We start from the raw sequence: 17,488 nt of genomic DNA on the forward strand, positions 1-17,488 counted from the left end.
GGTGAGGGAGCAGGAAACAAAAACTTCCGTTTTCTAGATGCCTGTATGTTTCTAGACGCCTGCACGTTTCTAGAATACTTGCAGCCCCTGCTAGCCGACGGCTCCCATATAGGATAGGGACCATGTATGTCGGTCCTGCGAGCACTCCGAGCCATAGAGGGTACACGGACGGATTCAATCTCTTGGTCAGAGAACCATGGATTGCGGTCAGTGACGAAGTCTACTGAGGGGAACTAGAGGATAAGCTGGGGTCGGCGGCGGAGGGCTCCTCGGATTGATCATGCGCCCTTAAGATCAGGGAATACTGGTCATGCGCCTTTAAGACCAGGGAATACTGGACATGTGCCTTAAAAGACCAAGGAATACTTGTCATACGCCTTTAAGACCAGGGAATATTGGTCATATGCTTTTAAGACCACGGAAAACTGGTCATGTGCCTTTAAGACCAGGGAATACTTGTCGTGTGCCTTTAAGACCAGGGAATACTGGACATGTACCTTAAAAGACCACGGAAAACTGGTCATGTGCCTTTAAGACCAGGGAATACTTGTCGTGTGCCTTTAAGATCAGGGAATACTGGTCATGTGCCGTTAAGACTAGGGAATACTGGTCGTGTGCCTTTAAGACCAGGGAATACTTGTCGGCCTTAAGGGACTGGTCAGGTACTTCCTTACTGTAGTCGATGTGCCCCTTTAATGCAAAAAAACGTTGCCCCAGTGTGAGCTGGCCGGGTGGATCAAGATGTCCACTGGGAGTTGCAGAGTTGATAAAATCTCGCAGAGCGAGAAGCGCCAATCCAAGGGGCGGAGCCACGGACACGATGTTGAATAGGCCCAAGCCGGGGCCTAAATTTCTGTAGCTGGCGGGCGACACCAGCGGGGTGTTCCAGGCGAGGCTTCCAGGACAGGATGTGGCCTACACATCGGCCAAAGCCGTGGGCTAAATTTTTGCAGCCGGCCAGAGCGTTACCTCAGAGGTGGACCACCGGAAAGTGGCTGAGGCTGCCTGTCAGCATGTGGATATCCCGCTGCAGATGGATCCACTCACCATCGGTGGCGTCTCGGCATGGAGCCGCTGCGGATGTGGGTTTCAGCGCTGTTCTGTGCAGCGTGGACGGTGCAGGGATAAGCCTCAATCCATCATCCCTTTGTTAGGGAGGTGAAGTGGAACCGTCCGCCTCCTTGTGCCATCCGCTTTCACAGTGGTGGGACAGTGGGGGCTGCTCGGACGCCACAGAGAGGGGCCTCTGTGCATCCGCAGAGTTCAGTCCCCGGGTGGACAGGGCCAGTTGTCCGGCATTAGGCCTGGCTCCAGGAGAGGATACATGGAGGCGACACTCCATGTGATCGCCTGCTGCTGGTGTGGGGAGATTGGGACTGTGAAGGAACAGTCGCCCCTGAAGTGAGCTCAGGCATGGCTTTCCACGTCGCAGGAAAGGGTACGGGGAGGTATACTCGGCGTGCTCGCATGTTGATGGTTCGGAGGAGATCGTAACCTTGAAAGGAACCGTCGCCCCTTTCACTCCGTTAATTAAAAAATAAAAATTTACAGAAAAGTAAAAAAAGATTTTTGTGTACTCACCGTAAAATCTTTCTCTTAGCCTCTAATTGGGGGACACAGGACCATGGGTGTTATGCTGCTGTCCACTAGGAGGCGACACTATGCATAATCTGAAAAAGATTAACTGTGGCTCCTCCTCTGCAGTATACACCCCTGGACGGCGTCAGCCTTCTCCAGTTTTGTGCAAAAGCAGTAGGAGGAATGTAACATGAATAACATAGGCATGCCTATAAGAAGGTCACTATGTACGAGCTCAAAGAACAATATGAGAACTCAACAGTAACAACGGCCCGAAAAGGGCAACAGGGTGGGAGCTGTGTCCCCTAATTAGAGGCTAAGAGAAAGATTTTACGGTGAGTACACAAAAATCTCCTTTACTCTGTCGCCTCATTGGGGGACACAGGACCATGGGACGTCCCAATGCAGTCCCTGGGTGGGAAGCAATGGACGAATATTGTGCAGACAGGCCGCTACACTTGGGGCACCGCAGCCTGCAGAACAACTACCCAGACTCGCGTCCACTGAGGACTGGGTATGAACCCTGTAGTGTTTAGTAAGCGTGTGTAGGTTAGTCCAAGTGGCCGCCTTACAAACTTGTTGTGCCGAAGCCTGGTGCCGAATGGCCCAGGAGGCCCCTACCGCCCATGTAGAGTGTGCCGTAATACCGGCTGGAAGAGGAGAATTCTTAAGGCGGTAGGCGTCTTGTATGGTGGATCTGATCCACCTGGCAAGGGTAGCTTTGGAAGCTGGCAGACCCTTGCGGCCGCCTTCCGGAAGAAGGAAGAGAATCAGACCTTCGGAAGAATGTAGTCCTAGACACATATATACGCAATGCCCTGACAAGGTCAAGCATATGCAGAGCCTTCTCCACTCTATGAACCGAGACCGGACAAAAGGGTGGCAGTGACATTTCCTCATTGAGGTGGAAGTGGGACACAACCTTCGGAAGGAAGGATGGGACCGTACGGAAAACTACCTTGCCTGGTGAAAAACCAGGAAGGGCCGTCTGCAGGAGAGTGCTGTCAGTTCAGACACCCTGCGTAGCAAGGTGATTGCCACCAGGAAAAAACACCTTCTGGGATAGAAGGCAGAGCGGGACCTCCTTAAGGGGTTTGAAGGGTGGTTCCTGCAGTACTGTCAGGACCAGGTTGAGGTCCCACGTTTCTAGTGGTCGTCTGTAGGGGGGAACCAATCAGGAAACCCCCTGAAGAAAAGTCCTTGCGGCTTGGTAGCAATGCGCCTTTGAAAAATCACTGAGAGGGCTAACACCTGGCTCTTAAGCGAGCCCAGGGACAGCCTGGCCTCCAGACCCGATTGGAGAAAACCAAGTACTTTGGGTAAGGAATAAGGGAGTGGAGTCTGGCCACGAGATTCGCACCAGGTAAAGAAAGCTTTCCAGGTACGGTAATAAATCTTGGCAGAGGCTGGCGTCCATGCCCTGATCATGGTTCCAATGATGTCAGTCAAGAGCCCTGACTGGGTTAGAACCTAGGTTTCAAGGGCCACGCCGTCAAAGTGAGAGCCCCCGAGTTCTGGTGGTAGAACGGGCCTTGTGATAGAAGATACGGGCGGTCGGGGAGGCGCCAGGTGGCGTCTGCTGTAAGTTGTACGATGTCAGCGCACCATGTACGTCTGGGCCAGACCGGTGCGATTAAGATGGTTGGAACTCCATCTTGCTTGATTTTCCTCACCACTCTGGATAACAGGGGGAGAGGTGGAAAAATGTACAGAAGCTAGAACTGGGTCCAGTCCTGAACCAGAGCGTCTGCTCCGAGGGACCGCGGATCGTGTGTTCTAGCCATGAAGTTGGAGACCTTGGCATTGAAGTGGGATGCTATTAGGTCCACATCTGGGGTCCCCCAGCGATGTCAGATCTGGCGAAAAAATTTCGGGATGGAGAGACCACTGTCCCGAATCTATTCCTTGTCGTCTGAGGAAGATTGCTTCCCAGTTGTCCACATCTGGAATGTGGACCGCCGAGAGAACAGAGCCTGTGCCCTCCACCTCGTGGAGGATGTGCGACACTTCTCGCATCGCCTGGGTACTGTGGGTCCCCCTTGGTGATTCCCATATGCCACAGTTGTGGCATTGTCCGATTGTATTCTGATGTGAGAGGCTGCCAGTAAGTGATGGAAGGCCCTCAATGCCAGGAGGATGGCACGAATTTCCAGGATGTTGATGGGCATGGTCGCTTCCACTGGGGACCACTTGCCCTGTGTTGTAGGTGCACTGCACCCCAACCCGTCAGGCTTGCATCAGTGGTCAGAACCTTCCAATGACCTGTGAGAAAGGATTTTCCCTTTGCTAGCAAGGTTGGCTTGAGCAACCAGTGCAGGGACCTCCTGGTTGACGACATTAGCTGGAATTCCCTGTCGAGAGGAAACGGGATTCCTGTCCCAGAACTTGAGAATGGCTAGTTGGAGAGGCCTGAGGTGAAACTGGGCCAAATGGGACTGCTTCTATTGCTGCCTTCATCCTGCCAGGGACTCTCATGGCAAACCGGAGAGATCGGAGGCGTTTGCGGAGGAGGATGCGAACTCCTAGGCGGAGAGGCAGTGCCTTTTCCCTGGGAAAGGGCACTAGACCCCTGGAGGTGTGGTCTAGCATTCCCAGGAAGGTCAGAGACCGACTCAGGGTTGGTGATGACCTTTGTAGGTTGACTAACCAGCTCATGCGACTCAGAGTGTCGTTTGTGATTGAGACGCTGAGCTCGCAGACATTGAAGGTAGGAGCCTTGATGAGTAGATCGTTCGGGTATGGAACGACTACTATGCTTCTGGAGTGCAGGACGTCCATGTTGGCTGCCTCGTCCGGTTATGGAATGACTACTATGCCTCTGGAGTGCAGGACGTCCATGGTGGCTGCCTCTGGAGTGCAGGACGTCCATGGTGGCTGCCATGACCTTGGTAAACACTCTGGGAGCCGTGGCGAGTCCGAACGGGAAAGACATGAACTGGTAGTGGTCATGGTCGATTGCGAACCTGAGAAACCTCTGATGGGCCGGTGCAATCGGTATATGCAGGTATGTGTCTTGTATGTCTATGGAGGCGAGATATTCTCCCTACTCCCTGGACGCAATTATGGACCGAAGAGACTCCATGCGGAAATGACGGACCCGTACATATTTGTTGAGTTGTTTTAGGTCCAATATGGGCCGCACACTGCCTCCTTTATTGGGGACTACGAATAGATTGGAGTAGAACCCTCGGAAGCGCTCGGCCGTGGGGACCGGTACTATGACTCCTGCTTGAAGAAGCGAGGAAACCGCTTGGTGGAAGACATGGGCCTTAGCTGATGGTTTCGGGGGGGGGGGGGGGGGGGGGAAAGGGGCCGAGAGGAAGAATCGGTTCGTGGTTGGAAGTTGAACACTATCTTGTATCCGGAAGACACTAGTTCCCCGATCCACCTGTCTTCAGTAGTAGGCATCCAGAGTTGCTGAAAGGAGCAAAGTCGTCTACGGGTGGGATGTCTTCCGGGGTCCATGAGTCATGAGGAGGAAAAAGTCTGAGGTTTTCCTCCTTTGGGCTTTGGCTGGCCTGCTTTTAACTGCCAGGTCTTGTCCGACCTTTGCGTCGACCGCGAGTTGTCCCTGTGTGGGGAACGGTTGCGTGCTGGACGCAAGACAGACCAGCCCGAGGAATTCCAAAAGGATCGGAATTGGGTTTGTTACACTTTTGTAAGTGTGTGTAGGTTTCAGTTGAGGGAGAGAAGTACTCTTACCCCCGGTGGCGTTGGATATCATTGTGTCCAACCTTTCACCGAAAAAAAGGTCACCCACTGAGATACGGGAAGTGCGTGAGGGACTTCTATGAGGCTGCGTCCGCTTTCAATTCCGCAGCCAGAGGATACGCCAAGTCGTGATGGCGTTTGATGCTATCCCTGCTACGCCCCTTGCTGAATCCAGAGGTGCATGAAGCATGTAATCTGCTACAACTGCTATTTGAACCGCTTGGTCCGACAGCTCAGGAGCAGATGCTTGGAGGCCAGCTTGTAAATTTTTGGCCCAAACCCAGGATGGTCTTGGCAGCCCAAACTGAAGCGATTGCGGGAGCCAGGGAGGCCCCTGCCGCCTCGAAAAATTGAACGAGTCATGCATTCAACCTGCCGGTCTGCTGCGTCCCTGAGGGTTGAGCTATCTGGCAGTGAAGAGAGGGTCCGTGCTGCTAGTCTAGAGACTGGGGGGTCCACTTCGGGTGGATTTGTCCATTCCTTGGTGTGGGAAAAGGTACTTTGCATCCAGATATTTGCGATTAGTGAATTTTTTCTCAGGCTGTGAGAGCTGCTTTTTTAAGGATCGCCTTAAACTCTGGGTGGTTAGAGAAAACCTTAGGCGGCTTCAGAGGTCCTTCAAAGGAGATCTTGGGGCCTCTGGTGGCAGATTAGAAATGTCCAGCACCCGATGGATGGAAGAGATTATGTCCTCGACTAGCGCTGTATTGTTAGGGGGGGATTGGGATCAGAGACCCCTCCGTTTCCCTGTCTGAGTCGGAGTCACAGATGCCTTCCGAATCCTGTGTATCACTGAGGCATCCCCTGCTGGGTGAGCTGGGGAGGAAGCCTTCACTTGCGGAAATCTGCATTGTCTGCCCCTGGAAGGGAACGGTCTAGATGACCTGGAACTACGGTGTCTTTCCCTAGAAGGGGATGACCGTGCTATAGGATGACGCAGATGGACTTGACCTATGGGTCCGCTTGCGTCCTGACCTAGGCGTGGATGTGCCAGGTCGTTCTGTTCCTGAGTCAAGCTCTCCCTTTGCTTGGTAATGGTCATAGCCGAGGCATGACGCTGCAGAGCCTGAAGCAATGTGGAGGTTTGTTATCTATAGACTGCGTCATAGATTGCGACCTCGGAGTGACCCATTCCAGCGTGGCATTAGACACCGAGGCATTGGCAGGGGCTTCTTGAGGCTCTGCCGCAGTAGTCTGGATGCAGTCCTGTCAGTGCGTATGTGCTGCCACTGGGGAGAGCGGTCCTGCAGAGGCTGTGCAGAATGCATAATAGCAGTCCTGCCTGGTTCTCCTGGACCTTGAGCCCGACATAGTGCAAAGAGTGCAGAAGGGCTGGCTGCAGGAGACCTTACAGGGGTAGCTATGCAAAGGACCCTATAGGGGAGCCTTATAGGGAATATGGATTCACAGCCGAGTAAAACAACCTAGCTGTGATTTTACCCCACCAGTCTGCTCCTAGGTCCAGCGCCGAAGATCCACAGTCCTGTGCCCCCCGGAGACTGGCTGGCCTGGTCCTGCTGACCGGGAGATGCAGGGTTAATCCTTGCTGCAGAAGAAATGGCAGCCGAGGAAAACGAGGCAGGGGGAGAAGGGGGTGGAGAGCAGAAAAAAAGGTGGCAAAGTTGTGTAAAAACACGCCCTTTCTGTCTCGATCCACCCCCTCTATGACACTGTAGAGTGTCATATTTGTCATCCGGGGGGCGGAGAGGAGGCAGCGGCTTCAGCTAGGCAGAAGTCGGGGCCTAAATTTGATGCCTGATGCCCAGAAAGGCTCCAGGCCGGCGCGGAAGTCCGGGAGAGGGTCGGATCTGAACCGGACCCCTCCGGATTTAAAGGCAGGATAGCGGTGGGGCTATAAGCGGAAGGGGGCCCTATGAGGCAGTATAGAGCTGGTGCTGCTGCAGAGATAGACACAGGGCTCCCTGCGCCCCTATGTGCCATGCCTGCCTGCACTCCCCCGGCCCCGACAGGAGCCCGCAGCTGGGCTCCCTGGATGCAGGCGCAGTGTGCTGGCCCATTGCTGGGAGCTGCAGAGTGCTGCCTGTACAGGCCCTACCTGAGGCGTCTCAACCTGATGCCCCCAGAGGGGGAATAGGGAGGGTGCTGCTATGACCTTCAGGGGGCTTTATTCTCGCCTCGACCTCAACCCATAAACCAAGAGGAATTGGGGAATGAGGGGGGTCTCGACTTCGAAACAGCACCCGAAGGACTGGGGAAGGAGCAACATGGGGAATAGCCATCTCTAGTTCAACCGGGCACCCCATAATAGGGGGCCGAGGAAGGAGCCATGCCGGTAGTCTCACAGGAGACAGACTTTTCTTCATCTGTAATCCGGCGGAAAAAAAACGGAGTAAAAAATCTTAGGTGTGCCTCCTATGCGACACTAAGCAAAAACTGGACAAGGCTGATGCCGTCCAGGGGTGTATACTGCAGAGGAGGAGCCACAGTTAACCTTTTTCAGATTATGAATAGTGTCGCCTCCTAGTGGACAGCAGCATAACACCCATGGTCCTGTGTCCCCCCAATAAGGCGACAGAGTAATAAAATAAAAACGTTGGGGTCTGAAACAGACCCGTGTGTCTCCTACAGACACTAAGCAAGAACTGGTTGGCTGAGAGCCAGCAGGAGGGTGTATACTGCAGGGGAGGAGAGAACTTTCTTTGTATCACTTAGTGTCAGCCTCCTAGTGGCAGCAGCATACACCACGGTCTGTGTCCCCCAATGAGGTGAACGATAAAGAAGCCGATTGGCCAGACGTTGTGTCTGGATAGGAATGTCGTACGTGATTGGCTGGTAGTGGTGGGTCCCAACTCCAGAGAAGGCCCAGGAGGAAGCCAGTGACTAAATTTATGCTTTGAGGCCGCAGGGGATGAGGCTGAGCATGTTAGTCACCAGGGGATATAATGGGATTTCTTAGCTGGAAATTGAATATTGAACTCTCTCTAAAACTATCATGATTTTTTTTTTTTAACCCCTCTCTGACCTTAGACGTACTATCCCGTCGAGGTGCCCTGGGCCTATCTGACCCTCGACGGGATAGTACGTCATAGCGATCGGCCACGCTCACGGGGGGAGCACGGCCGAGTGTCAGCTGCCTATCGCAACATCCGGCACAATGTGCCAGGAGCGGTCACGGACCGCTCCCGACACATTAACCCCCAGCACACCGCGATCAAACATGATCGCGGTGTGCCGGCGGTATAGGGAAGCATCGCGCAGGGAGGTGGCTCCCTGCGGGCTTCCCTGAGCCCCCCGCAGCAACGCGATGTGATCGCGTTGCTGCGAGGGTCTCCCTACCTCCCTCCCTGCTCCAGGCCCGGATCCAAGATGGCCGCGGCATCCGGGTCCTGCAGGGAGTGAGGTGGCTTCACAGAGCCTGCTCAGAGCAGGCACTGTGAAGCCTGCAGCACTGTAAGTCAGATTGGTGATCTGACAGAGTGCTGTGCAAACTGTCAGATCACCGATCTGTGATGTCCCCCCCGTGAGACAAAGTAAAATAGGGATTTTTATGTACTCACCGTAAAATCCTTTTCTCCGAGCCATTCATTGGGGGACACAGACCATGGGTGTATGCTGCTGCCACCAGGAGGCTGACACTAAGTAATACAAAGAAAGTTAGCGCCTCCCCTGCAGTACACACCCTCCTGCTGGATCCCAGCTAACCAGTTCGGTGCAAAAGCAGTAGGAGATCAATAGCAACATATAAGCGTATAGCATGTCATATTATATATGAGAGCATAACCTATCAAAAGATAAAAACAAAGCATAAGCTAATAACAGGGTGGGAGCTGTGTCCCCCAATGAATTGCTCGGAGAAAAGGATTTTACGGTGAGTACACAAAAATCCCTATTTCTCCTTCGCCTCATTGGGGGACACAGACCATGGGACGTCCCAAAGCAGTCCCTGGGTGGGAACAACATCAGATCAGGCCGTCTAACCGCTACTTACAAGTGCGCCACCGCGGCCTGCAAAGTCCGCCTGCCCAGACTCACATCTGTGGAGGTATGTGAATAATAGAGCTTCAAGAATGCATGCGGACTGGAGGAATTCGCAAGCTTGCGGTCGTGCTTGCCGACGTCTGGTGCCTAGAGCCCTCAGACAGGGAAATAGGCTGACATCTAGCCCGGAAGGACTCCTGGATGGAGAAAAGAATCCACCAGGCTAACATGGCCGAAGAAACGGCTAAACCCTTCCTGCGACCGTCAGGAAGCCTACTTACCATCGAGAAACCCAAGTAAAGTGTCCAACCTTTGGAAGGACGCCGTCCTCGATACGTACCCACTCGGAGCACTCACTTCTTCCAGATTATGGAGAACCCATACCGTTTTGTGGACTGGAGCCGAAAGAGATGAGAGGACGATGCCCCTGCAACAGTGGGAATACAATACCACCTTGGCAACTAGGGAAGGGGATGGCTTGAGGGCAACCCTGCCTTGATGGTAATAAGGAAAAAAGACAAAGAACAGAACGTCGAGTTCTGAAGACTCATCTGGAGGACAAGAACGCAGAGAAAGAAGGGAAGTGACCTTCCCTGATAGTAAAGTCTGTCCGGATCAAAAAAGGAGTCCACTGTAAGATGCCCAGGACCATTAAGGTCCCACGGATCTAACGGTACGCGGTAGGGAAGAACTACAGGTTAAGGCTCCCTGGGAGAAAGTCCATATTTTCAGTTTTGTCGCAATAAAACGGAACAATACTAGAACCGCAAGCGAGAAAACCTGACATGGTTAGTGCGGGTCTCCCGGGATCACTGGGGCCCCTCCTGCTTCCGAAAAGATCTCAGACGTAGTGGAAGAGGGGTTATAGAAATTGGTACCATGGAAGAACAGAGCATGCACTGCGATGGTCTTGGATCTCGAGGCCAAACCATGAACTGGAGTACATTGGCGTTCAGCTTGGACGCCATCTGACCTACATCTGGAGTACTCCAGTGAAGGCAGATCCGATGGAAGACTTCTGAGTGAAGTTCCCACTCACTTGAGGAGAAACCCTGACGGCTGAATATGTCTGCCGCCCAGTGTTCTACTCCAGGGATATGTACTGTTGAGATCACCGAATGATAGATCTCGGCTCATCAGAGAGTGCGAGGTACTTTGGCCATGGCGCTTGACTGTGGGTACTTGCTAGATGGTTAACGTGTGGCACAGCCGTGGCATTATCCAACTGAAAGACCCGCCTAAAGGCAGTGGACCTTGCTGTAGGATTAGTCGTACCGTTCAGATCTCCAGAGAAATGATCGGGAGAAGACTGGCATTGGTATTCCCTAATAACCATTGGACCAGGAGAAGGCTCTGGACGAGGAAGGAGCTCAGAGACTACCCTTTGAAAGCCTGATTGACTTGCAGAAAACGAGCGCAGCGAAGGAAACTGCTTCCATTGTCGTCTTTTTTCTCAGAACCCTCCTAGCGAATTGAATGAACCGAGGGAATGAGTGATCAAGTGCACAAGCTCTCTGTTGAAGGGCCACGACCTTGACTCGAGATAGAGAATAACCATCCTTCTTGGGCAGAATCATCCTCAAAGAGGATCTGCTGGACTGGGAATGAGGAAAAAAAAAAAAAAAACCTTGTCTAAGTTTAGCTGCTAACCCAGTTGAGAGGGTATTGCAAGTGATATAGACGACTCAGCGTAGTCCTTGAAGAGCGGCTACAAAGTCGACCAAATAGGGCAGGACGACCATGCTTCTAGGGTGCAAGAAGCACATGACAACCGTCATGACCCTTGCGACCACACTGGTGTGGTAGCCAGGCCGGAGGGCAAGGTCGAGACTTGAAAATGCTGTTCGCGAATGGAAAGGCGAAGAGATTATTGTAGAGGGGAGAAATAGGCATGTGAGGGTAAAAATCCCGAATGTCGATGGATGCCAGAAAAGTCCACCTCTTTCTGTTGAAGTAATGGCTGAGCGGAGGAACTTCATCCGAAAAAAGGAAGACCTTGTCAAAGGTTGTTAGAAGTTTGAGGTCCAGGAATGGTGACACCTTTCATTCCCTCCTTTTTGGAACCAAGATCCCTTAGATCTAGACTGTCCTGGACAATGCTTCCACTGCTGGTTGGGTCTGTAGAGGAGATACGGTCCCTTGCTAGTCTCCCGCTCAGAAGATTTGATTGGCCAGCTATATTGTTGAAAACGAAGTAGTTAAGGTCCCAGACCAGGAGACTATTGGTCAAGCAACCCATGTGGCGGCTAAGGAAGGGTAGAGCGCTGGACCCGAAACCACAAGACGGAACGAACTAGATTTGCTATCCGACCGTCTGTGGTATCTTAATTGATGATACATCGGGCAGGAATACTGGTAGGTATACCACAAGAAATTCTACCCGGATAGTCTGCCAAGTGGCAGAATGCGGGACTGCAACCAGCAGGTCTCTTGCCATCGTCGTGCAGAGTAGAAAATTAGGAACCCTCAATCCACCATCCTCTTAACAGGGACGTGGAAAGGAATCGTCCGCTTTCTTGCATCATCCGCTAAATAGTGGTGATACAAAGGGGGAGGTGCTTGGACGCCAAAAATGTGTACCTCCGTACATCCTCAGAGTTGAGGTCCCCGAGTGGACAGGGCAGGTTGTCTGGCGTTAGGCCTGGATGCAGAAGAGGATACATGGAGGTGACACTCCGTGTGCTCGTCTGTTGAAGGTGTGGAAGGAAATCGGTGCCCTTTAAAGGACCCGTCGCCCATAAAAATCCGACCAGGTATGGCATCCCACTTAGAGGCTTCTGTCCAGTGCATTGCTCATCAATTTTGGTATAAATAGAGAGTCCCTCTTTCTCAGAAGCTCTGGCAATCCAAGGCAATACCCGATCCATATTCAGCATTGTTCTCCACAAATCATGGGGGAGAGATCAGGAAAAGAAAACTTCCATTTTCTAGAACCTGTGCGTTTTTCTAGAATACTTGCGGCCCCTGCTAGCCGACGGCTCCCACTGTAGGAGAGGGAGCATGTTGAGTGCTCCAGAGTTCAGTTAGGGTGACCAGCTTAGGATCGAAGATGTGCCCTTAAGACTAGTCAATACTGGTCATGTGCCTTTAAGACTAGGGAATACTGGTCATGAGCCTTTAAGACCAGTGAATACTGGTCTTGTGCCTTTAAGAGGAGGACATACTGTTCATGTACCTTTAAAAGCAGGGCATGCTGGTCATGTGCCTTTAAGAACCAAGGCCTACTGGTCATGTGCCTTTAAGAACCAGGACATACTTGTCATGTACCTTTAAGTCCAGGACATACTGGTCATGTGCCCTTAAAACCAGGGCATACTGGTCGTGTTCCTTTAAGACCAGGGCATACTGGTCATGTGCCTTTAAAAACCAGAGCATACTGGTCATGTGCCTTTAAAAACCAGGGCATACTGGACATGTGCCTTTAAGACCAGGGCATACTGGTCATGTGCCTTTAAAAACCAGGGCGTACTGGTCATGTGCCTTTAAGACCAGGGCATACTGGTCACTTGCGTTTAAGACCAGGGAATACTGGTCACGTGCCTTTAAGACCAGGGCATACAGGTCATGTGCCTTTAAGACCAGGAAATACTGGTCACGTGCCTTTAAGACCAGGGCATACTGGTCACGTGCCCTTAAGACCAGGGCATACTTGTCATGCGCCTTTAAGACCAGGAATACTGGTCATGTGCCTTTAAGACCAGGAATGCTGGTCATGCGCTTTTAAGACCAGGAATGCTGGTCAAGACCGGGGCATTTTTTAAGGATTATGCCAGAGGTGGAGCCCCTTGAGGGGAACTAGGTACTCTGGGAAGAGCCGGGATCGGCGGCAGCGGAGGCTCCTGAGCTCATTTGATTAAATACTATGGGAAAGGTGACCGGCTTCTGCTGGTAATGTGCCCTTTTAAAAACTAGGGAACCCTTAAGACCAGGAAATGCTGGTCATGTGTTTATTAGAAAACTATGGAAAGCTGGGGATGCACCTATAAGCCCAGCGACTACTGGGCATGAGTCTTTAAGAGCAGGGAATGAGGAGACCCGTGCCTTTAAGACCGGAGCTTGCAGGACAATGCAGGTCTTAAGTATTTAAAACAGGGAACGCTAGTCCCTTTATGCTGCCGGGGTGCGTGCGGGGGAGGGGTTGCGGGGGAGGGGTTGCGGGGGAGGGGTGCGATTCACCTTACCGAGATTCTGAGTCCCCCGTCTGGAATAGCGCTGACTTCAGCGCTGAAAACCGCCGGCAGCAGCCCCTTCCAGATGAACTAGGGACCGGAAATGGCAGGAGGAAGAAGATGGCCGCCGAGATCTCGTCTTGAATGAGAAGCGCCTGAATAGGGGGGCGGAGCCGCTAGAATGATGCAAGCGGTGGGCGGGGCTTCCCGGGATGCGGCCTAAACAGGGCCGAAGCCGGGGACTAAATTTATGGATTCGGCCGGCGCGCACCCGCGGACTGTAGGGAAAAGTGCCGCGAAGCTCTGTGGGGACCTGCCGCTATGGAGCCCTCCTATGACTGCCAGAAGACACAATCCCTCACGGTGCACTTACTCCGATATGAAGGGGATGGCAGATGCTGCAGGTAGGAGCTGTGCCCGGGTAGATAAGACGGTGCAGTGTTGGGGAGCCTCCATCCACCATCCCTGCAGAAGAGGGGTGGAGAGGAACAGTCTGCCTCCTTCCATCATCCGCATTTTCAGTGGGGATGCAGTGGGGGCTGCACGGACGCCACGCTGGAAGGTGCCTCTGTACAGCCGAGGGTAAAACCTGGTGGACAGGGCTGAATGTCCGGCAATAGTCCTGGCTGCAGAAGAGGATACTGAAGGTGAAACTCCAGTGCTCGTCTGATAAGGGAGGGGGGAGATCGGTGCCCATGAAGGGGCCCGTCGCCCCTAGAATCAGCTCAGGCAGTGGCTTCCCACGTCGCAGGAGAGGATACGGAGAGGTGAAACTCCCGTGCTCGCCTGTTGTTGGTTTGGGGGAGATCGGAACATGAAAGAATCCGTCGCCCCCTTCGTCCGTTGTAAAAGTTTAAAGTAAAAAGAGTTCTTTGGGTCTGAATAGCAGACCCGTCCGTGTGCCTCCTACGGACACTAAGCAAGAACTGGTTGGCTGGGAGCCAGCAGGAGGGTGTATACTGCAGGGGAGGAGCTAACTTTCTTTGTATTACTTAGTGTCAGCTTCCTGGTAGCAGCAGCATACACCATGGTCTGTGTCCCCCAATGAGGCGAAGGAGAAAAATTTTTTTTCCAAATGTGTAAAAAAAAAAAAAAAAATATATATATATATATATTTCCCACAAATACATTTCTTTATCTAAATAAAAAACCCAAAACAATAAAAGTACATATATTTAGTATCGCCGCGTCTGTAACGACCCGCCCTATAAAACTGGCCCACTAGTTAACCCCTTCAGTAAACACCGTAAGAAAAAAAAAAAAACGAGGCAAAAAACAACGCTTTACTCTCATACCGCCAAACAAAAAGTGGAATAACACGCGATCAAAAAGACAGATATAAATAACCATGGTACCGCTGAAAACGTCATCTTGTCCCGCAAAAAATGAGCCACCATGCAGCATCATCAGCGAAAAAATAAAAAAGTTATAGTCCTCAGAATAAAGCGATGCAAAAATAATTATTTTTTCTGTAAAATAGTTTTTATCGTATAAAAGCGCCAAACATGAGGAAATGATATAAATTGAGGTATCGCTGTAATCGTACTGACCCGAAGAATTAAACTGCTTTATCCATTTTACCAAACGCGGAACGGTATAAACGCCTCCCCCAAAAGAAGTTCATGAATAGCTGGTTTTCGGTCATTCTGCCTCACAAAAATCGGAATAAAAAGCGATCAAAAAATGTCATGTGCCCGAATATCGTAGTTACTTACCGATAACGGTATTTCTCTGAACCCATGACGGCACTAACGAGAGAGAGGGATCCGCCCTCAGGGACAGGAAACCCACAGGTTAAAAAGGCGGGACCTCTCCTCCACCTCAGTTGGTTTACAGAGCCTTGCAGGGAATTTCTGCTGTAACTTAATTGGTTATTTTTACATAACAAAATATAACTGTATAACTTATATAAGCTCCTCTATATATATATATATATATATATATATATATATATATATATATATATATATATATATATATATATATATATATATATATATATATATATATATATATATATATATATATATACACACACACACATTTTTTTTTTTTTTTTTTTTTTATGCACACCTCGTGACTTAATTTATAAGTAGTGTGGACACCCATACGTGAAGGGAGGGAATATACAGGTGCCGTCATGGGTTCAGAGAAATACCGTTATCGGTAAGTAACTACGATATTCTCTTACCCCATGACGGCACTAACGAGAGAATTTCAAAGAATGAAAAATTTTAGGGTGGGACTACTGCCTCAAGAACTCTCCTACCAAAAGTTAAGTCTGAGGGAGAAGATAGATTAAGCTGATAGTGCTTGAACTGCTAAAAGCTCCTTCATGTTTGACGTAAGGTCTTTTTCTTCTACTGACCAAGGACCTTGGGCAATTTGCCTGTTTAGGTGGGCCCCCCACCCCCAAGGGCTTGCGTCTGTGGTCAGGATTATCGAGACCGGCCATACCCATGGAACCCCCCTCCTGAGATTGGACGGGTCTGTCCACCAAGCTAAGGAAGTTTTTGTCCGAGAGGATATTTTTAATTGCTTTTCTAAATTTCCTCCTGCGTGGGATACCGCCTCTAGTATTTCCCACTGGAGATCTCTCGAGTGGCTCTGAGCCCACTGTACCGCTGGGATACAGGATGTCATTGACCCCAGTATGGACATGGCTCTCCTTAGAGAGATCAGAGGAGAGATACTCAACTGATTCACTAGATGTATCATGTTGGATACTTTTTCTTCCGGCAGACGACACTCTTGCTTTGTTGAGTCTATTAATATCCCCAAGTACAACTGTACTTGAGATGGGATAAGCCTGGATTTTTCCAGGTTCAGAAACCATCCTAGATTCGATAGGGCTACCATCACTCTGTTTAGTTGCTGGCTGCAATGTAGAGAGGAACTGCCCATCACTAGGAGGTCGTCCAGATAAGGCACAATCAATATGTTTTGTTCCCTTATATGGGCCATTACTTCCGCCATTAATTTTGTGAATACTCTCGGGGCAATGGCTAGACCAAACGGAAGAGCCTTGTATTGGTAATGTTTCAGTTCCCCTTGTATCATTACTGCAACCCTGAGATATTTCCGGAAATCCGGATGGATTGGCACATGATAGTATGCGTCCTTTAAGTCTATAACAGTCATGAAACAAGACGGGATAAGGGATCTGACACATGATTTTATTGTCTCCATTTTGAATTTTTCTATTACCAGGTATCTGTTTAGTTGTTTTAAATTTATAATTACTCTGAAAGTTCCGTCCGGTTTTGTTCGAAGAAAGAGTGGAGAATAAAACCCCCTCGTCTCTTCCTGTTGTGGAACTTCCTGTAAGACTTTCTTCTCCAGAAGACTGAGAACTTCTCTCTGGATGCTCAGCTGCTCGATCTCTGACTTTCTTCGTGGTGTGACCACAAACTGATTGTGTGAAAGCTTAGTTTTAGGCCCGTCTTTATGATGTTTAGAGTCCAGGCACTTCCAGAAATTTTTTCCCAGGTTGGAAGAAAGTGGGTCAGTCTCCCTCCTACCTGGGGCACACCCTCATTGTGGCTGTTTTTTATTATCCGGCTTGTTGAACATGAAACCTCCTCTTTTGAATTTTCTGTCTTCCCACCCCTCCTTTTGATTTTTTGGGGGGCGTCTTTGTGTGAACCTCCTTCCTCGAAAGGGCCGCCTATAAGATTGATTTAGGAATCCCGGAAAGGCTTTCTTTTTATCAACCGCTTTTTCGAGGACATCGTCTAGGGTGGGACCGAACAAATATTTACCTTCACACGGAATGGAACACAACTTAGCTTTAGTTTGCAGGTCCCCCGGCCAGCACTTTAGCCATAATGCTCTCCTAGCCGCATTTGAGAAGGAAGCCGATCTTGCCGTCAGTCTAACTGAGTCTATTGAGGCATCTGCTAAATATGCAGCGGCCCCTTTCATCGCTGACACGGAGTCTAGTATAGACTCTCTCGGGGTTTTATTTTTTAATTGAGTCTCTAAATGATCCAGCCAGACCATTAGTGCTCTAGCTGTACACGTAGCAGCTATACCGGGTTTTAGCCCCCCGCTGGTGGCCTCCCAGGACCCTTTTAGGAAGACATCGGCCT

Source organism: Ranitomeya imitator, chromosome 8 (assembly GCF_032444005.1).
Source record: "Ranitomeya imitator isolate aRanImi1 chromosome 8, aRanImi1.pri, whole genome shotgun sequence".
Classification (NCBI taxonomy): Eukaryota; Metazoa; Chordata; class Amphibia; order Anura; family Dendrobatidae; genus Ranitomeya; species Ranitomeya imitator.